Here is a 22,778-nt window from a genome sequence, read left to right as displayed (position 1 = left end):
AGTCAAACATTACTTTTAACATCTAGGTGGGTGTCATTTTTTAATTAGGCTGGCGAAAATAAAGTAGAAGCATAGGTTTACGAGTGGGACAACTTTTTTATGTTCTTTAAATCTTCGTTGACCAAAAAATAATTTCTGCAATCCTTCGAGCGGATGGATTTCACATATTTAGTAAAATTCAGACAGTGTATCTGCTGGAAGGGGAAAATGGATAGAAGATATATCGCTAAAAATGGCTAAATTGAAGAAGTAGCATTAAAATGTGTACTGAATGAAAATACAAATATTGGTAGCTGTAGCCAAGAGCATCAAAATTATTAAAAGAACTATCCTTTAAATTCTTGATTCTATTTGCTGGTTGAAAATCTTACTAGGATAACACCAATAATATTTTATTTGACAAAAGCAGAAATGAAAATTCTTCAGAACAAAGTTGGAAATGTTACCTAACGGAATGAAACTTAGCTGATACAGATTGAGCGAGTTCTCCGGAAAATAAGTTGCACAAAACTGAGGGTAAAGAAATTAGAAACAAGAAATAAAAAAGGAAAAAATACGATATTCAAAGGAAACGACACGTATATCACCGTCGCAGAAATAGGATGGAGGGTCTAACAGATACATAGGTGGTCATACATGCATGGAAAATATGAAGGAGCTAAAAAGAAGATAACATTAGGAGAGAAAGCAGTGAAACCAATAAGACTTAGCGAAAACAAAATTTACATTTTGGATAGATAGAAATGAAATTTTTGTATTTCAAGACAACCGAATTTTAAAAAAGTAATTCGCTAAAGAATGCCCAATTTATCTCTTGCATTGGATTTTTCGCGAAATGATACAACACCATTTGTCTCGGGGGAGAATTCCGAACTGAAAAAATTCCTCATCCTACGCATACGCTAGTCACTCTTCCGTTCCTTTCTCCAGCCGCTGCAAATGGGGCCAGATGGGAAGCGGTAAATTGTTGCATTGCTATTCCAGTCTCGCGCATATCCCGCGGAAGAAAAGCAAGGGAGTCAGGGGTTTAAAAGGGACGGGAGATAGGGTCAGGGAGGATCTTGGAGAAGAGAGCGGCAGATTGGAGAGACTTTTGAGAGATTGGTTAGCTTGTGTATAGGAAGAGGAGAGTGCCTGGGATAGGAAGGGATAGCCTGGGGCATTTGATAGCAAAAAAAGTGAAAGACAGATGGCGAACGACCGATACAAATCATAGCGATACGGGGATATTGAAGTAGGCTTAAATTAAAATAAAGTAAAAAATTGATTAAAAAGAGGTTTATTCCAATAACAGTATAAAATTCACTAAAAGTAAAAAAATAGGGATGACAACTATAAATCTTCTGGCGGAAATAATTGATCTTTCTCTTTCGATTAATCGATTAATTATAGCATAATAAGTTACCACTTAATTGATTGGTTATTCGACTTAGATAGAATTATTCGAAACAATCAAGAATCGGGATGAATTAAGAATCATTTTTAAAATTTAAACTGTGGCTTCACATTTAAAATGTATTTCATTTGTAATGAATGAACCACCATCCCAAAATAATTTAAGAGAGCTTTGACAGGAATATTACTTTTTACTAAAACTGCATATCACTTAGAAATAAACGAATAAGATACTACCTTAAAACCCAAAATTGATGTCCATTAAGAAAAAAAAGATTTTTTCAGAAATGATGGCGACGCGACGTTAAAACCACAATGTGTATAAAAAATAATAATCAGGAAAGAATTGAGCAAGGAAGAAAGATTTAAAATAAGCATCATCTATACGCCACGTTTTGGATTCAATTAAATAAAAAAGTTCACTTAAAGAATGAAAATTAGGTTTTATTGATTGCACATATTCTATTGAACTCCGGTACCACAACATAAAAATCGACAAATACATGATACAGACAATACCTTTCAAAGATATTGAGTATGAGATGGATAAATTCAGATTGTCATGACTACGGCATCGTGAATAGAACATATATTCAGGTCCAAGAGAGAAAGGAAAGAAAGAATACGGTATGGGATGGGGATGATGGATAAAGCGATACCCGATTGATTGAATTGTGGATTCACCAGGGGCAATATTTCATCGCGATGTCGAACGTGAATATAAACGAAAAAGTGAAACCTCATGCATAAAATATCGCATTCTTCAAAGTTTCGCAGCGTAAGAAAAGCTCCTTTTGTCATTTAAAACCTAAGACTAGGCGCCTCAAGAATATTGGAAAGGCAAAAGATATAGGGATTGGCTGCGGACAAATATATTCGGCGTGATTTCGAAGATTGAGTCGTTGTTTAAGATACTATTTGGACACAGTCAAAAAACGGTCAACCAACCAATTTAAAAATCAGTTCCATTAAAATGAAAGAGATAACTACATAAATTTGATCTGAAGTTACATATTGAATTTAGAATTAATGGAAATAAATATAATAATTTAGGCAGAATGGAGGGAGACCACCCGGCTGGAAGCCCGAATAGCCTTTTTTGAACACAGATTGTACTTTAACTAATCTGACAAATATATTTTCGGTAATTGTGGTGTTGTGTTGACATATCCTTGCCCTTGACGAGACCACATCAGTCTCTTCGACGACCTTTAAACGTGAATGGAAGTGATTATTTATGAGCAAAACGTAATTAGCATGAAAATAAATGAGTAACAACACATAAAACGAGGGGCTAAAAATAGAGAGTGCCACACCACCTAGCGGATACTGGACTATAAAAGTAAATGTTAATTACTCCTAATTACATGTTTATTTCAATGGGAAATATAACAACTAAGTATGAAAATCGCAATGGAAAAGTTCTATTTATATGTGTCGTTGGAAATATATTTGCAGCCACTACTTATTTAACAGTAAGAGATTTGATGGATCAAGGATCTCATTAGACTTGACCTGGTTCAAGTAGAAGGGTGTTGATATTCATCATCATCATTGGTAAACAAGTCTTGAGATAGGTTTGGTGCAGACCTTCCTCTTATACTTTTCATTGCTAATATTTTTGCGCCTGCATAGTTGTTCTGCTTTATATCCTCCATCTGTGCCATTTATTTTATTTGAGGTCTCCATTTCCCCATCTTGTCATCCACTTATGCATCGACTATTGTCGTCATTAGACCAATATGTCTCAATAATGGCTTGTTAGATTTTTCAGGCTTCTTCTCGCGGTTTTCACGATTTTTCTTTTCTCCTACACTGCTTAGTTCTTCGTTATTACTTGCTCGGCTTGTCCATTTGGTCCTAAGCATTGGTATCGTCATTAATATTCTAGGAACGTATGAAGATAATAATAAGATACGTTCAAAGTGCAAGGGCAAGTCAAGACGGTTCAGGAGGAAATTTAAGGTTGATTAGATTGTTAAAATTTATTTTAGAATGTTTTTTTTGTATTTTATATATTTTAGAATTTATTTAGAAGCGTCAAATATGTGCCATCTCGAAGTGATACAGACACTGCAACATCGCCGTGGCAGTAGTAAAAAGTATCGCTTCGGATTGAAATTGAGAAAGAATTTATTTTGGAATTCAATATTCCACTTCTGGAATGCTACAAATTTTTTATTTCCGGTATTTCTTGGAATTTCGAAATTTCAAACTTCTGAGAAATACAGACCGAGTGCAGTACGACGCAGAAATACCTTCTCCAAATGTGAAAATAATGGATGAACATATGTGCAGAGGGAAACAATAAAATCCATGGGATCGATCAATAACAAAAACTAATTCCGGAAAGTATTTTAGCGGAGAAATTTCCTTACTTTTGCTATTCACGCACTAAGCAAAAGAACAAAGAAATCTCCACAGACTAGCCTAGAATACTTTTCTAGAATATCCTCCTTTAAGTGGAAAACATAATGAGAAAAAATCCCTTCCAGAGTTTGAGTGTGAAATATTTTTCAAAGCCTATAAAAAGAACTTAAAAACGTTAGCTACGAGATACTCGTACTATAAACAATTATATAAAAATGCTTATTACTAATGCAGTAAAAACAAATTCTACTACCAAGGTATAAATACAAGCTGTCTACCGCCGGATATCTCATGACTTGTGTGAGTGTACGAATTTACAACGCAAACGTAATTATGGGCCTTGGAGATTTTTTTTTAGTTTTCTCCTTTCATATGAGGAACATTTCCCTTGACATCACAAACCTTTTCGAGAGAGATTTGATAACTCCAGACAAGAGAGGAACGTCTCTTGCTCAGCTCATCAAAGATTAAGATGAGGTGCTAAAATTTAATTTTCTCATGCATATCTTAAACGGATCGTAAAACTCATACGCCAGAAAACGACAGAAAACATTAAAAACCTCTCCAAACATGTTTGTGACCCAGGAGTAAAATATAACCGACAGCTGTACAAAGTGACGGAAAACTACCATGATCATGCCGACGCGCTATAAAACCTCTGGAAATTTGGATTAAGTACGCGTCAGGCTCGCGGCAAAATATTAAACAAGCAATTCTGGAGTCATTCCCCAAATTTTATACCAATGAGTGCCAAGTCACATTTACCGGTTCCCAAGAGAGTAGTCAAAAGCCGGGTAGCTTTTATGGAATCATAAACAGAAGTCCATTATTTATGCTTCTGAGCAATGATTTTTCAATTACGGAATAAATTAATACTTTCATTAGCTAGTGAAAATATGAAGGAAATGGATGTGAAATTATCACAAAAACAATAACTCCCACTTTAAAGCGAAAATAAAAAAGTTACTTTCACGTCGGCAGTCAAATATTTGGAGCAATTGTTTTGTGAACGCCTGGAAATTTTGAAATCCTCGGTTACCTGCAGCAAAATGTTCAACCATATCTGATCATCTATCAAAAAAACTGTGGGATAAAATATTAATCCATGAATTTATTCAACTTTCAGTTTTGTATACTCTACAAATATTATTCGGATCAAAGCCTAAATATATATATATAAGCGTACTAATTTTTGATAAAATATACATTTTGGGTTAGGATAATTTTTTAAACATAAATTGGGGTTCCAAACATTAGAAAACATGAACCTTCCGTTACGCTTTAAAAATTACAATTAAATGATTAAATCCTGATAAATGAATCAAGCAAATTAAGGAGGACTAGAGATTCCTATATGGCAATGCAGATGCAAATAGAAAAGTAATTGCTTCATTTTTTTTACAAAACATTATGGAAACATGTAAAGATCACAATTTTCTTACGACGCTCATCGCACATGGACTTGAATAACTTGGCTCTATCGTGATCGTCGTATCATTATGCTCTGCTGTGAATATTCATCGTTTGAAAAGTAGACTCCAATTGGCAAACTGATATCACGATATTTAAAATAAGCCCACTTCATTGAGTTCCATTGATATTTCTTTGCGATACCGACCAAGGTTCCGACTTTGTTTAACTTGATTATGACTGCTGCAGTTAAAGCCTGGGCCTGCTTGATAAAATAAATGTGTATGGAGCGTAGAAAAGTTATTTTATTTCATATATCGCGAAGTGGTTCCAAAACGTAAAGCCTGAGAAAAAGGAGAAATAACCACTTATGTAATTTGTGATTGTCTTATCCGTCATGGTTGACAAACGGATCCATGGCTATTTAATGTCGACCAGAAATTGCGTGTTACGCGAGACTACAAGAATAAAAAAATAACAAATGGCATGAAGGGTGAGAGCGCATTACTAAACATTTATGAAACGTGAATGAATCACTATTTTCTTACAAAGCTCATCGCACATGGACCTGGCTCTATCGTCAACACATTGCTCTGCCATAATTATTCATCGTTTGAAAAAAAAAGTCTCCAATTGACAACATTATATAACTATATTAAAAATGAACCCACTTTATTGAGTTCTATTGATATTTCTTTTCTATACCGACCTAGTTTTCGAATGTATTTTTTCACCTCGATAATGACTCCTGCAGTCGAAGCCTGGGTCTGCATGATAAAACAAATACCTATGGAGCTTAACAAAGTGATTTATTGCATCTATCGTGATGTGTTTTTAAAAAGTAAATCCCGATAATGTGGTAGGTATATAATCATTTATACCATTTGCGGTTGTCTTAACGGGCATGGTTGGCAAATGCATCCATAGTTATTAAATGTTTAGCAGAAATTACGGGGTACGCGAGACTACAAGAATTAAAAAATGACTACTGGCGTGAAGGGTGAGAGCACATTACAAAGAATTAATGGAAACATGAATAAATCATAATTTTCTTACAAAGCTCATCGCACATGGACCTGGATCACTTGGCTCTATCGATAACATATTGCTCTGCCGTGAATAGTCATCATTTGAAAAGGACGCTCCAATTTACAAACTTATTTCACTTTATTGAGTTCCACTGAAAGGTATTTCTTTGCTATACCGACCTAGGTTTCGACTGCATTTTTTTTACCTTGATGATGACCTATGCAGTCGAAGCCTGGGTCTGCATGATAAAACAAATATCTATGAAGCTTAACAACGTGATTTTATTACATATATAGTGATTTGGCTTTAAAAAGTAAATCCCGAGAATTTGTTGTATAATCATTTATACTATTTGCGATTGTCTTAACGGTCATACTTAACAAAAGGATCCATGGCTATTTAATTTCGACCAGAAATTACGTGGCAGGCGAGACTAAAAGAATAAAAAAATGCCTAATGGCGTAAAGGGTGAGATCACATAACCCTGGTTTACTTCCGCCTCCTCACGCGATCAGCCAATCCACGGATATCATCACTACTTAAGCGTATTCGGAGGGTTACGAGAGCAGTCAAGGGGGCTCACCGATCCTCTTTTATCTCTCTGCAATCGCATTGCAGTGCTAAGCGGCGACGGCCGAGCTAACGGGGACATTGCGTGACACTACGATGCACCAACAGCAAGTCCGCCGTCGACTTCTGCTAATGAGGAAACGCCGTTGTCTCCAGTAGGCATTGCATATTTGATGATATTTGAGTCATACTCCAACTCTAATGAGTTTCACGAATCTCTCGACAGAATTTAGGAAAAAATGATGTAAAGGACGCAATTAGGATAAGCTAAATGACTAAGGGAAATAACAGCCCAGCTGGTAAAACAGCTGTACTCGTATGCACTTCACAATCCCCAATATCCTGCACAGAAACTAAAAATACAATCTCAATTGAGTGTAATATCAATTTTATTACAGTATTTACCCCTGAATAAGGGTATATAATTTTGATACATAAAAGTCATGACATGCTTTAAGAATGTTTTTTTTTTAAAGTAAGTGATAAAATAAAAAATAAAAAGATTAGTTGAAAATTAATTAAAAGAAAGAGTAAAATTTTGAAATATCTTTTTTTGCATTGATATGGATTTTGCTAAGGATTTGGATTTGGATTTTTCGATTAGCTAACGATTTTGGTTAACAAAATAATAATAAGTTTTCCTTAAAATGCCGATTTCTGATATTTTATTTAAGCTATTTTTATTTTTGGAATTATGAATCATTTTTTTAAAATAAACTTTTATTTAAAATTTAGCATATTATTCCCGCTAAATTTTCATATTTTTTCAGTTCCAAAAAGAAGGAGAGACAGCATTTATAGATAAATACCCCAAGAACTAGAAAAATCATTAGCAGGACATGGACGGGCTTTTACGGACGATTTTTACCTTATCCGTTTCTCACTAGGACGAGAATGCACGAGGCTAGAAGATAAAGTCTAGATAAATCCTATAATATACTCACGCCAGACGGTAATAATAGTTTAACAAATGCGACATATTCACTTGAGCACCGCACGAAGCCATTTTTCCAAACCAAATCTGCGACAGGTCGTAATGGTCGCATGTAAACTCTCTAATCTCTTATCCATGGCTACGCCGACAACCACTGTCAGCGGCAGAATGCGGAACCGCAGGAGGCACCAAAAAAATACTTCCTACAGTTCGCGTGCTCCAGTGAGAACCCCGGCCGAGAACTAATTGGCGGATGCCACTGTTCTGCTCGAAAATCATTAGTTTGACGAGATATGCCTTCATCCTTTTCTTTGTAACTTATATGGGGTAGAAAAATACCACATACGCTGGAAATAATCTTTTTTTAATGACCAATTTTTCCAGTTCATTATTGCTACGTTGAAAAGTCTTGTCATCCCCACAGTGTGTAACTATAGAAAAGTTGACATTAGATCCAATTTCGCCGAATTAGAGTTTCAAGCCGAAGGTAGGGGTAGTGTTCACCCCAGGCGTATTGATTTCACGCATTCAGTTCAAATCATTTCTAACACGTAGATCTGAGCATTTCGGGTGATAATCACGCCCTAAAAACATCTAAGAGGTGCCCAAATATCGGTAGGTGCTTCCATTGCCTTTTATGCGCAAAGGTGACTTGGAGATCGATAAGGAAATATTTTTTTCACGGACAGATTAAGGAGCAATTACTGCTTCCGGCACAATAAAGAAACACAATTTGCGGAGAATTAGCTGTAGTCTATCTATATTTTGAACTACTTTGAGGTTTCACGGACAAATTTTCATAATTTAAAATTACTTTTTATGATGTTTCTTGGAGTTTAGTCTAATCTCTTATCCATGGCTACGCCGACAACCACTGTCAGCGGCAGAATGCGGAGCCGCAAGAGGCACAAAAAAATATACTTATAATAATACTTGTTTGGAGTCCTCAGTAAAATTTATTTTTATTTAATCAATCAAAATTAATGGTAACTAGGTATGGCAATACCTTAGTAACACAACATCAATAAATATGTACAAAGTTAAGAGGTATGTCAAAATTTTTTGTGTATTCTATTCTCTTCTATATATATGTATACTTTAAATTATATTACTGTATAAAAAACGTGATCGTAACATTTTTATGTAAAAATATTGTATATCGTTGTTATCTTTGTATCTTATATTGTTAATGTTTTCACTTTCATAGCCCTGAGGATGATTTTACATAAATCGAAACGTTGGCTATAACTTGGTTTCATTAGACCTAAACTCCAAGAAACATCATAAAAGGTTGATTGAACAAGGTCAAGATTAGAAGAGGAAAAGTAGTAATATACTAATTATATAATTTAAAATCCAATATTAAACTTTCAAGCCGAATGAATCCTCAAATTATTACATTTTTTTCAGCTATTATTCGCTTAAGGATGCCGGCAGACATTCGTAAAAACTAGTGACCGTTACTATCAAGACACTGACGAGCACAAAGGATAAGCATCATCTTAATGCCATTTCACTAATCCCACATAGCACTTCACACGTGCACATTGAAAAATATTTTGGAATGTGCAGTAAATATATAGCTCACGTTGGAAGAAAAACTAACTAAGCAAATGATTCAAATAATTAGATAACATTGACCCTAAGCATGAATTGTCTTCGATGATATCTACATCTACATAATACCCCGCAAGCCGCCTGGAAGGCGTGTGGCAGGGGGTGTTAGGACACCAGCCGTTTACAGCTAAAAAAAATGAAGTGCTCTAACGAAGTTGGGACTAGCGTTTATTAAAGTCCTTTATGGTTCGCGGGAAAAACGAATTCCCATATCAATCCGTTCGGCAAAACATCTCTCTTATTTTATTGCTTCTATCGGACCTGAAAATATAGTGTGGCTCTAATATTAGGTTCTCAGTGTCGCTCTTAAAGATATCCATTCTCAATTGTTCAAGCAATCTAAGCCTAGCGCGCAGCCTCCGAGTCTCCAGCGGCTCCCAGCCTAATTCGCATAACATCTGGGTAACACTGTCTGTACGCCCGTAGCAGTTTTTGACGAAACGCGCAGCCTTCCTTTGTATTTTATTCAGTTCGCGGATAAGGTCTTTCTATGCGCGCTGCCTAATCCCTATTACTAAGAAATCCTTCCATAGAGTACTCGTACAGTATTATAGTCACAATCTACCAATCTTAAACACGAAGTTCATCTACTACAGCGTGTAATATCGATAGCCGTGTGGCGGATTGTGTAATGGTACCAGCGTTTACCCATACGTACTAAACAAATAAAGGAGTATGATAGGTAAGCGATTTGACCACGGTCAAGGTATTTTGAATAACTTAAATTTTCGACGCTAAGATGAATACCTACATTTAGCTGTCCGTAAAATATAACCCCTTTACGTTTATGTCAGACCTGGAAATACAGTGCGGTAGTAAAGTTCTACGGATTACTCTAAAATATCTTGTAAGCCAAAAGAAATTATTTTCACGAATTACTATTTCTAACACTACAACTCTTTATGAATGCTGCTTAAGCACCAAACATTTTGAAATTAATATTTCGCATAATGTTCCCTTGATAAAAAAAACTTAAAATTTTCACACCCAATATATTCATGAATCACCCCATTGAGTTTTTATCATCCGTAACAAACTTTAGGACATCAATATACATACATTCATGGAAACGAGTGAATGATCGTTAAGAGACTAAGGTCGATTTGTTCAGCAGCAGACCAGTGGTTCCAGTCCTCTTTTCAGGAGTAATAAAACTAAAGCAGAGAAGAGAACCATAAGGAAATCGAAACTTTACGGCAACAGTAAGTACGGCAGATAAACGAAATTTTACGCCACTCCAAGGACCGATAGGGGTAGAAGTGGCTCCTTACAGTTCTTAATCTAACGATAAAGCTTCTCTCGATTTAGTGTCCATACAGCTGTCCGAGCTGCTGGGACTATGGCTCCCGAATCGACCGAGAGGCATGGGGAAAAAAGAAATTCACCAGCTATACTTCGCCTGACACCATTTACAACAAAGGGAATTTTTATTAATATCCTCCTCTTGCTTTGAAGTACCTCATGAAATATGGGACACCATTGTCTAAGGAAGTGATTCCAGCACACTAGGCACACATAAAAGCTACTTATGGGACTTAAAAATTGTCTACAAGAATGGCAATATGTACAAAAAAACCGACTCCATAAAATTTTCTGCGGTTTTCCTTATCGCCTGAAATGTTAAAACGCAAGAAATACAATTGAACCTAAAACTAGGTTTGAACGTTTAAGTTAGCTGACGACTATTAGCCTCGACTCCTGCTCGTAGACTACGACAGCGAAGCAAACGAAAACAGCAAAATTCGATTGACGTCTTGATTCGATGTATTATCGAAGTTGAAGTAGATCAACTTAGAAAGCAGCAGGACTCGATGCCTATGAATATATCGCAAGCGGCAGTTGTTGACTCAACAAAGCAGGCAAATAATATAATCACAGAAGATACATTATCCTCATATTTTAGTAATGCTACAAGTCGAAGCGACGCTAATGCCCTTGAGTTTGATTGCCATCCCTGGTTTTTTTTGTTTGGAACGCCTACGTGGATGAACAACTGCGTGGAAATCAGCAAGGTACTCCTTCGAACAATTCAAAGACAAGAAACGCATAGGGAATGAGCATTTAACATGCGATAATAAGTTTACCGTCGTAAATCTATATTAAGGAACAATGTAAGTAACTACTTACCTATAAGCCAAAATAAAACCTAAAAACAGTAACTATGTATCCAGTCTTAAGTATACTGCTATACCGTGAAACGTGTTGACTGAAATAAATATTTAATATTCAATGAAATTTTGCAAAGTTGACTTAATCTCTGCGTTAACTTTGTAAGATATGAATGTGACAAGTTTTATTTATATTAAGATGTTCAGTGGGGCAAACTAACTTAGAAACCTCTAAACCCTTTTTTGAACAATAAATGAACCAAAGCACTCATAATCGGGTGTCAGGGTTAGGATCGTAAAAATGCAATAGCGTGAAAAAGGGGGCCCACGGGCCGACCGAGAGGGTCGGCGTTGCCTCCTACGGCATTTTTCTATTTTGTGTACTTCTTCTATCTATCCTGACACTAGGAATTTCACTTTTATTTTAATAGCGCTGTCATTGGGCATCATTCACGTAATATAACAGAGATTATAAATTCAACTCAGAGCTTCAGAATGTTTTCTTTCATAACATTTTGATAGGTTTATCCTGATGTAAGTCACATTTGAATCAAACGCGGCATTTAAAAGTCGCAATAGACGGCTATCAAGAGCATTTATCCCTTCATATCATTAAATCATAATCAATAGATATTAAAAAATCCATAACAATTGGGAGATGACGCAGCTTATAAATAAAACTCTAGTGGAAGATTTTGGTTTTATGAATTTAAATACTCCTCGTTACATACGAATATTCGTCGAATTTTTACTTAAAAAAATCTAATCGATATTCCATTGGCAGTGTTTTGGCGCGGCAAAGAGATATGAAGAGTGTAGAAGGGAGAAAAATGGACGCTTCCTGACGAGAATTGATGGATCGTGCTTTAGGCTGGTCACGTCAGCGTTGCGCATAACAACGACGTAAAATCTGTGGGGCGAGGAAGTTGTACGGGGTGGAAGGAAGATATCGCATGGCTTCCTTCCGGATCTTCGCACGTGTCACTGATTCGGTTAAATTGATTCATGGGTCCCGCCTTCCACCATATTGAACGGTCCGCCCTCCGATGTTTCCAGACATCACGACACATATCGATGGCTAAGTTCTGACAACACTTACCTAAAAATTTGGCCGGTATGACACAGGTATCTTAAACAAAGTGTAATAACATTAAAAAATAAAATTCAAGCAAAAAAAAAAACTGATGTCACTTCTATTTCAATTTTATGAATATTTGATTTTTAATTTTAGCGTACAATTAGAAAAAATCAATCTTTTTTTTGCTCTCCTGAAAAGTTGTAATTTTTGAGTTACGTGTTCTTAGAACTTAGCCATTAGTATGTATCTCTCTCAGCCAGATGAGGAAGGTAAAATTCCTGCTCTAAATAATATCGACTGAAAAGGATACTGATTTCAATGCCGAGAATACGTCCCTTCAGGGGGTCCGCTAAACTGGATGCCCAGAAGAAGCGTACGTAGTCAAGGCTTATATTTGGGAAAAAAGCTAAAACAAAATATTAAAAAAATAGTACGATGAAACGCCTACGCTTTATTTTCATAACCCTAACAACGGTAACTATGTATTTAATCCCGAAGAGTTATTGCAGTGAAAAATGTTAACTGCAATGAAAATTATTATTGAACGGGATTTTGCAAGTTTAAATTACTTTGCATTGTTAACTTTGTCAGCTGTATATACCACTCTTTTTATTTAGCTAAAAATATGCAGATGGGTGAATTAGCTAATAACCCACCGAACCCATTTGTTAGCTATAAAGGAACCAAAGCACTCATTGGACTTGAGGATTAGGATATAAAAAATACAGTAACATGAAATGCGGGCTTGGTTATTCCGCTTGGTTAGGGCTATTCGGGTAATTTTTTGGACATCTTCGTTCCAGCGCAACAATTGAAATAATATCTAAATATGTCTTTGTAGATTTCTTACGGTAAGGAGAACATTTTTCTCAGTTTATAGAGCATTTCATGTAACAAATGACGCAATCACACGCACATTTACATGCTTATAATATATGTTTTTCTGTTATTATTTATTTATTTTGTTAAATAGCATATACTTTCGCATTTATCATTTTTTCCCCTATGTGAGTGAAAATTCTACATCGAAAAAATCATTTTCCCTGACTGGAATTCGTACTTAGAGCTCCCAAATTCACGGCAGGTGCTTTTGCCCTTGAAGTATCAAGGCATCTCTTCCCCGTGCGAAATGTTTTTGGTTTCAGAGCACAAGATGAATTTTGCTACCAGACGGCCATGCATGGAGAGCAGTTCAATGAGTGTATTTTCAAACATTCATGAAAATGACACATATGTCGTTTGCCGGACCAATATTCGTAACTACTGGATATAGATTACAGCAACTGAGACGTATGTAAAATATGATTTGATTGTTCTGGTGTAATCTTCGAGAGATTCTCGAGGTAGTTATATATTTATGAATCACCAATGTTTCCATGAACGGCACGTCCATCATCTCCATGGTGAGTGAATTAGTTGGAGTTAGTTAAACCGTTGAGATGTATCGATAAACAATCAAAGCAACCAATTTACTCCTGAATTACCTGAGGGATCTTCAAATTTAGATAAAAATCAGAATTCTTTTATTTTCTTTCGAATGGGATTCCATTATTTCATTATTGAATGAGAGTTTTCATTTTACAAATTCCATTAATTCCGCTAAAAACAACTTTTCTAAGAATTGAGTTTTCTATTATTTTTAGAATAAAGGAATGTAATTTCTAATGTCTCCTCAGGAATACAATTGCATTAATCAGCAAATGACGCGTGAGATATAAAAAAAATGCTAACTACCACCAGTTTCCTAATTCTGCCAACCGATACATTGGCTACATTCCCTCACAAACAGAATGAAGTCCTTTTTTTATTCGAGGGAAGAATAAATCGGAAACAAGAGAACACTATTAACAGGATCTGATTTCGATGCTAAGAGGCCCTAAGTTGTTTCACTTACGAGGCCCTTTCTCCTCCAATTTTTAAGCCTGTGAATTAAATGGAAGACACAAAAGTACATCATTACAGTGATTATCAATATGCTAAATGAAACATGCTGTGATTGGAACTAACCTTTATATGTTTTTAGAACGGTGTACTTTTCATGTTGCTAACAGTGTGAATGTAGGCCCGTCTTGATCTTGAGGCCCTAGGCAGAAGCCCACTTAGCCTTAAGGAAAATCCAGCCATGAATATTTATAGCTAACAATAATAAATAAACACGCTTCAATAATGACTGATAATTTAAATGGATCCAAATCATTCCGCAAGCACGGCCCCACTTCCGAGACCCTCAATGCTTCCGCAAGGACCCTTTCCAGCACCCGAGAACGCTGGGAGATTAATTTCTCCTCTCAGTCCACTCAAAAAGACTGCCGCCACTCCATAGTCGTAACGAAGGAAACGTAACGCGTCGTATCTCATTGCCTGAACTGCAGGAGGAGGGAGACGGGAAAGGATGTAAGGGAGAGAGTTTTGGGTGATAAAACCCACGGCCGCACAATGAGGGTGGTTTTCAGGGTGGGTTGGCGGGGTAAAGGTTTTAAGCACGGCGTTCAGTGATTTCAACCCCCATCCATTCCCACCCGCAAGCGAAACGACCTAAAGCTCCTCTCTCTCCCTGAGAATACCCTTTAACAATGCCCTTCTCCTACCTTGCCCTTGCCCTAATCCCTTACGATTTAATCCTTAAAACCCTTTCCCGGCTCCTCTCCGTCCTGAACGAAGCCTAAAACATCTCCCCACTCCTCGTCCAAGGGATGCCTCCAGGGTCTTTAACGTCTTCGCCAGTCCCTCCTCAAATGCTGCCACCGGCATTTCACCCCAGTATCTCTAAACCCGTCTGATGAGGATGGCAACCTCTACCGAGTCGCAGCACAAGACCCTTCTACCAGCTTCCTAATAGAGTCAACCTATGCATTGACTACCTTACTACTCACTAGCATTTACTTACTACTTTAAAATCGAGGGAAAAATAGATCGGAAACAAGAGAACACTATTAGCATGGCCAGGTTTAGATGTAATGATTCCCTTGGCCAGGCGTCTTCAGCTTTTTTTTTTAATGCAGGGGACAAAAATTGATTTCACGTCGTCTAGAGGGCCACAATGCTGTTTCATTTTACCACTACATCAAATAAATTAAAATATCATAAGATTTCAAAATGCAATAATCTTTATTGGTTGAAAAGTTCAATCAATCAATGCAATTTTTGACGAGTGTTTCGAAATTTTGTTCATGATACAATATTTTCTTTGGCCTTTAGGAGCCACAAGGAATTAGCCGGTGGCCCGCCCGGGGGCCGCTGGTTGAACACCCTTGCCCCAAGCTATTCCACTTATGAAGCCCTTTCGCCTCCCATTGTTAAGATAATATATTACATGAGAGATAAGTAAGTACATCATTACTGCGATACATATCAATATGTTAAATTAGACGTGTTGTGATTGGTGCGAACCTGTGTATGTTTTTAGAATAGTGTACTTTTAATTTTTCTAACAATTTGAATGTAGGCCCCTCTTGATCTTAAAGCCCAGACTGAAGCTTAGTTAGCGTATCGGAAAATCCGGCCTGACTATCTATAACTAAGAAATAAACACGCTGCAATAATAACTAAACTTAAATGCGATACATTCAAACAGCTATTCGCGCATCGCACCTAAGTTTTCCAGGACCTACTGACAAACATGTCAATCGCAGGGTTAGTCTCTCAGTTTTAGATAGGCATAAGGAAATGGTATTTCACAATAAATTAAAGCGGAGAAGTATTAAAAGATCTTAAGAAATTCTTATTATCATTGTAATGAGTTGATGCTGTTGTTTGAACGCACTCTGTACAGGCATAATCCCTGCAAACACAATGAGCTAAAATAAATATTTTAATTTAATTTGCAGGCATAACTAGAAAATATAAATTTACTAGATTATGCACTGTTCAAATATGGCTGTTTTTCCGCAATGCCGAGTATTTATTTACGAAAAGTAAAAAGACTATCTAGATAAGCAAATCAAATTCATCAAAACGTTTCTAAGAACTTTATTAGTTTTGAAAACCTACTGAATAGGACACGAAGATTAAGATTAAATGGTCAACGTAAAACCAATCCAAGTGTTTAAAATTATACCTCAACTATTAAACCATTCTTTTTAATTCAATAACCAATTTCAATTTCTAAGGCTTTCCCAGTTATGTACTGTTCCCATGTTCAACTGTATCATACACCTGGTGCAAAGTATTAAAATGATGAAGATCAACCCTGTGTGTTTTATTAGCATGACAATTTTAGATTATTTGCCCATTAGCACATGTTGTCAGTACTTAAAACGTTTTAAATTAAATAATTGAAATCTACAACTGACCATAGGTTTTTACGGAGTGTCACAATGTAAGGCACTATAAAATTTACATAGTAACCTTCATGGAATCTTGTCTCATTCGTAGATTATTATAATGAAGACATCGCGTAATAATTCTCGCCCAGAAACTGAAAGAGCATTTATTTCAACGAAAAATAACCAGGTTGAAATACAGACTTAATCACGTTTAAGTGGCTTCAAAAGGAATAAATAATATTCCCTCCATTGCTCTGCATCCAAATGAAGGGGAATAATTGGAACGCCTGGGTGATTCGATGCTCTCCATTTACGTCTAATTGCGCGTCGCACCCTTCCACTGTTCCCTCATTCCCCCACCTCCTCCATTGCGAGTCGGCATGAGGCTTTCTGCTAATGATTCGTCACTCTTAAATTGAACGCATCCCATTCCAGCACTTCCAAGCAAGCATTCCTGCGCAATTGGCAAACCGACAAGAATACTTGAAGGGCAGCAAACATGGAGCGGAATGCAACACAAGTACTCATCAGTACTTTTTTTCGGGTAAGCTCGAAAGAATCAATATGATATCTTTAGTGGGGAACGTAGAATTCGCAAATAGCACGGTGCAGACTCCATCCGTGTGTGACTGTTTTCATCGAGCCGAAAAAAAGAACATCGATATTAAATTATTTTTATCAGGCTATTTAATCAATTAAAAATTTTTCGATCTTATTTTCTAATACAAATGTTTGTTCTACATATTCAAAATTAAAAGTTAATGATTCTCTTTTCGTCAATGTGAGAAAAAATTATATTGTCATTTTATCTGAAGATTACATATAGGCATCACTCAATCAGAATCCAAAATTCATCGCTCAGCCCTGAGAAAGCTCTGGAAAAACAATGATAAGTTAAAATAACCAGATTCAGCCAAATAATTATTGAATAAAAGACATATTGCACTAGCGACATTTGTTATTAAAAAGTAAGGAGCATGAAACTAAAAAAGGAAAAACACCCCACAATCAGATGCTTAATAATGAATAACTAGGAGATCAACTAGTGAAAAATATACTTTGACCTGCTTCAATTTTAGTTCTGTATTGCAATAATATAATTTTGATGCCTTGGAATATATATAGCCAATAACAATTACGGGGTAATAAAAACGCAAAAAGAAAAGTTGTTTAAGTTTTTTACGAAAGTACGGCCCCAAAATGCATGATCCCGAAGAATATATATAACTTTATGGAGTAAAATAAAAATCCATCTGACTCTACACGATGGTTAAAAATCTGAGTTGAAGAAGTAATGAGAAAAAATATCTTCTTCTATAAAGTTTTCCAAAAGAAAAAAAAAACTGAAATAAAAAATTACGGAACTGAATCTAAAGACTTGCTCAAATTACCTTCCAAGGGAGCATCCATAATGAACTGCCTATCCATAATTATTGGAATTCGCATTTTTGCACTCAGATTTCTTTCTGAGAAGAGATAACTCCTCAACTCCTGCACATGAATTTTAAGTAACCGGTACAGTGAAGAAACGAATATGTACTTCTTAATGGGTTTGCGTGATAGAAAGAATTCGCAAACTTTTGAAACACCAAAAACTTTCTTAGAGTTTCTTTTAATGAAATATAACTCCAGGATTGGGTTTTTTAAATCATATAAGATTGCAAAGAACTCGTATAATTTCAAATGCAGTCTGCATCTCTAAATTATCTAAAAATCATAGACTAGTACTAAAAATAAAGGCAGGAAAATACCACTTGTCTTAAGATTCGTCGTATTGCTCCCGCAAGCATAGTGGAACTTGCTACGATACCAGCTGATGTGATAAACCTACCGAAAATTCCTTATCATACTTTGAATAATGGTTATTCTTGCCTCGAATATTTCCTTCTATTTTCTGCGCAATTTCCTTAAGTCGTGGAAACGCTATTAAATTGAAAAGTCTCTTTTTTCTTAAAATTTTTCAATATGGGATCAGGGGAGAAAATTTCAGAAATGCTAAAGATTTTATGCGAATAATTTGCTGAAAAATCGCGCGCGGATGTCTAGGTAGAATGCAGAAAGTTTCCGATATGATTTCCATGAATAAATAGCAATGGGGAATGCTTATCGACGTTAATACGTTCTTTAGAAAATTATAATTGGATTGAAGATTAATATTGAAACAGACTTTTTCAACGAGATTTGGCGACCATGAAGAGGATGCCATATGCTATAACTACCGATACAATTATTCACCATCTCATATTTTAATTTAAAATTGCCCGTTATCAACAAAATTTATGCATAAAAATATATTTTGCGAAGGGCGAGCCATAAAAAAAATAATGTATAAACAAATACTCACAGAATGGTTTATATTTGGGTGATCATGCCATATAATTAATGGATCAAAGGTCTAGTTTGAGGTAAATACAAAAAATGTCTCTCAATTCCTTCAAAACTTGTTTCAACATGTTGTTTCTTGCTCACTTGTTCATTCCTAAGAAAGCACTGGCAAAACAATGACGTCTTTAGGTAGGAAGATTCAGCAAAGTGTTTACTGAATATCCTAGATGCATTTTTCAAGCAAAATACCTTAATAAAAAATAGGGAGCATGCGATTTAAAAAGGAAAATATTCCCACAGTCAGAATCTTAAACTACACTATTTAGTAGTTTCACAACTTGTTTCGATCACCCAGTGCTGTTCCAGTGGCACGCCAGAATTTATCAAAGAAAAATAATGCCTCAATGTTTTCGAACACGCAACACACCAAAAGCGTAGATTAGGTAGGCGCCGTTGTACGTAGGAGGAGGGCAATGTCCGGGGTTGGTTGATCACCACGGAATGCACTGCATACAGCAACCTCCTCAGGGAAACAGAAAAGAAAAAACAAACTTTACGGGACACAAAGCAGGCCTTCTGCTTGGACCGAGTGCACCATTGTTTACCGCGAATGGCGGATTCAATCTCCACAAATTGACCGATCCACTGAGTATCGCGGGAACACTCTCCCGGGAGCGTGAGTCTGTTTCGCTGTGGTTCGGAACATGTGTACATCCGTCTCCATGCAACTACTTACTCCAGACGGATCAGACCTTCCTATTACCCTTCCAGGCCATTGAGCAGAAATATCGGCAGAGGGCATGTCGTAAAGAAAAGCCTCTTCGGGAGCTTAAACCAACACAAACAACGTGACGGCGGTGGGGTTACCCAGCAACACCAGGCCTGGTTCACTTAAACAAAAATTCTCGCACAGCAAAGATTGTCAAGAGAAAGAAGCAATAGCAGGAAAAGATTCGGGCAGCATTTAATTTATAACATTGAAAGCCCATCAAAATAGGGAGAATATTTCACTATATACATTATTTTATATCAATTACGAGTACTTTAAGCATGACAACCAATTATTTCCCATTAGCAATGCATGCTTTAAACACCATGGCTTCAAGTGATTATCTAAATATTAATTTTTCAATACTAGTTACTGATTCTGACACCATTTGATGTATAATATTGAGAACTATTTTGCCATAAATCGTTATTATGAAAAAATAGGACCTCGGAACATTGCATGATGAGTTGTGATATGTGTCTTGCTGGCAAGGCACATATTATTGATTATTTTTAGTAATATTAATATTATTGATATTCCATAATAATCACACAACGGTAATAGACCCAGATAAACGAAAAAAAGAACTTCACTATTGATAAATGTTTCCTAGAATTTCACAGCCAAAACCCAGTATATTTTGAATGAGTTCATTCATCCGCTACCCAACATACACATGGAGGTGATGGTGCGCCCGCTCCCAGCGGGCTTCCCCCGCTCTTTTCAATGCAGGTCCACAGAGGCATATGCGCGTTTCTAATTTTAAAATATAGAAAAAAAGGCAGGGTCTTATCTACAAATTTAATTGGAATATAAAAGTACAAATTGAGGTCAGAGGACCTCTTTAAACACAACATTGGAAGTAATTACACTATCCTCTGTTAAACGCACATGATGACTCATACTTCGTATCAACAGGAGACTTGAATGTGGAATCAGCTGCATTTTGATAAAAGTTATTTAAAGAATGCGAGATATTGTTGCAAATGAACAAATATATCAGTTTGTGCGCCGTTAACGTCAGGAATATTTACCGGTTTTTGTTTTTCTTTGTTTTTTTTTTAAGTATTTAAAAACCAATTTCAGGAAACAATAGCAATATTTAGGAAGTAAGATATGCCGTAGCATATTCCCTGATAAATTCTATGCATTTTGGTACCTCATTGGTAGAGTTTGGTTGCGTATAAGTAGAGAAAAAGGTATCTATACAGTAGAAATAATTTAAAAGATGGAGATGGAATTGTCAATCGAAATAAACCACATGAAAACAAACTCTGTACTTGCAGTCAGCCAATCAGACCCGTCAGACGTACCACGAGTTTTTGATGCTTCAATTTTTGCCCAACGCGTAGAAGACGGAAATAGCTCTTCTCTCACAATGTTTTATATTTATTCTGAGCCTCTACGAACCATTCCTATCATCATTGCCCAAAGCTCGCGACCATCGGTGTGTCGGACCTTTCGTGGCGGAAAGATTTTTTTGAAGCCTGCAGACCAGCCACCGGGAGGAGAGCGTTTAGTGATAGCGGGTGAACAGAAATAGAACCATCTCATCGACCTTCCCGTGCGCGTGGTGTTTGGAAGCGGCGTGCATGGGAAAGGGCTGGAGTGGACACGATCGGGGAGGGTAAAGAAAAACACGGTCAACAGCGCCAAGCACGAATATGCCAAACACTGTGGTGGTGTTCCTTCCAGACATAGGCGGAGTGATAATTTTTCGAATCGTAGAAAAGGTGACCAGAAAAGATCATTTGCGCCGTGGAGAAGGGTGCGGAAGGAAGCATTGTTGAGAAACCCGGTGAACGGTGGTCCAGAACGCTGAAAAGTGCGCTACGGTAACCCATCCAAGCCAAAATAAAGTAAAATTGCATGAAAGAAACAATTTTTTTGTACCAATTACGAGTATTTTAAACATGACCACCAATTACTCTACTCTCTCTCTAACTCTACAAATTACTCAGAGGACTACCATAACGGTATTATTTAACCATTATTGCTTCCAGTAATACTCTATATATTTATTTCTCGCTTGACTAATTAGTATTAACATATGGCCAGGGAAAAATATCAAGAAAATTATGATATCCATGTCTGAAAAAGGTTGAGTATTATTAAGTTAACTTTTAAGCGGAAGGTAATGAATGTATCACAAAACAATTTAACGGAACATAAAATAAATATTGATTAAAATGACAACGTAAACGTATCAAGCTTATTTTAAACAAAAGAATTCGATCTATTTTTGAAATCCAATCTCCTGACATTACTCTGAAATGCAACCCACACCAGCTTATCTCCGGTCGCTACCCTAAGGCGGTTAGCCAATAGCGAGCAATAATTAATAAGCACCCCATTCGTATCTGAATGTTTAGTATCATGAATATTTACTCATATAAAAATGAATTAAATATATTGCAATTGTACCGCATTAATGTCACGGTTCGCAACGTTTTTTCTCACTTGGAAATGAAGAAATGTTTTCATTAGGAGGATTAAAATGAGGCCTAAAACATTTTACTGCGAAAGAACATCAACCACGTACTCCGAGTTACGAAATCGCGCAACGGTTAAGCTATTAGGCGTCCCACATATTTTTAGCTGGTTGACGCGTCGAGAAATTTAATTTTTAGTGACGACCATGATTTAAAAAAAAAAGTGGACCCTGTTTCCTCGGCTCGGGAACTCAGGCTCAAGATATCATGGCGTGATATCCACTCCCTAAGCCTAATGCACGACAAATATCTAGCCTGGCAGCGTAACAGCTAATGGACTCGACGGCAGATTCCGGCAACGGATTCCGAAAGCATGGCAAGAATATGAAGGCCGGGAGAGAGATTCAACAAGCTGCGCTAAGTGTTTTGCGCAATTTTGACCTGCGCATAAAATTCGCGAGGTCTATCTTAAAACC

General features: G+C 36.5%; 1 protein-coding gene across 1 annotated transcript in view; it reads right to left on the bottom strand.

The window, feature by feature from the left end:
• The window catches only part of LOC124154251 (G-protein coupled receptor moody), a 490,152-nt gene that overhangs the window by 285,909 nt on the left and 181,465 nt on the right, over positions 1 to 22,778 (bottom strand). The gene's annotated exons all lie outside the window — the stretch shown is intronic.

The sequence above is a fragment of the Ischnura elegans genome, chromosome 2, assembly GCF_921293095.1.
Source record: "Ischnura elegans chromosome 2, ioIscEleg1.1, whole genome shotgun sequence".
NCBI classification, from domain to species: domain Eukaryota; kingdom Metazoa; phylum Arthropoda; class Insecta; order Odonata; family Coenagrionidae; genus Ischnura; species Ischnura elegans.
This window is presented reverse-complemented; position numbering and strand designations above follow the sequence as displayed.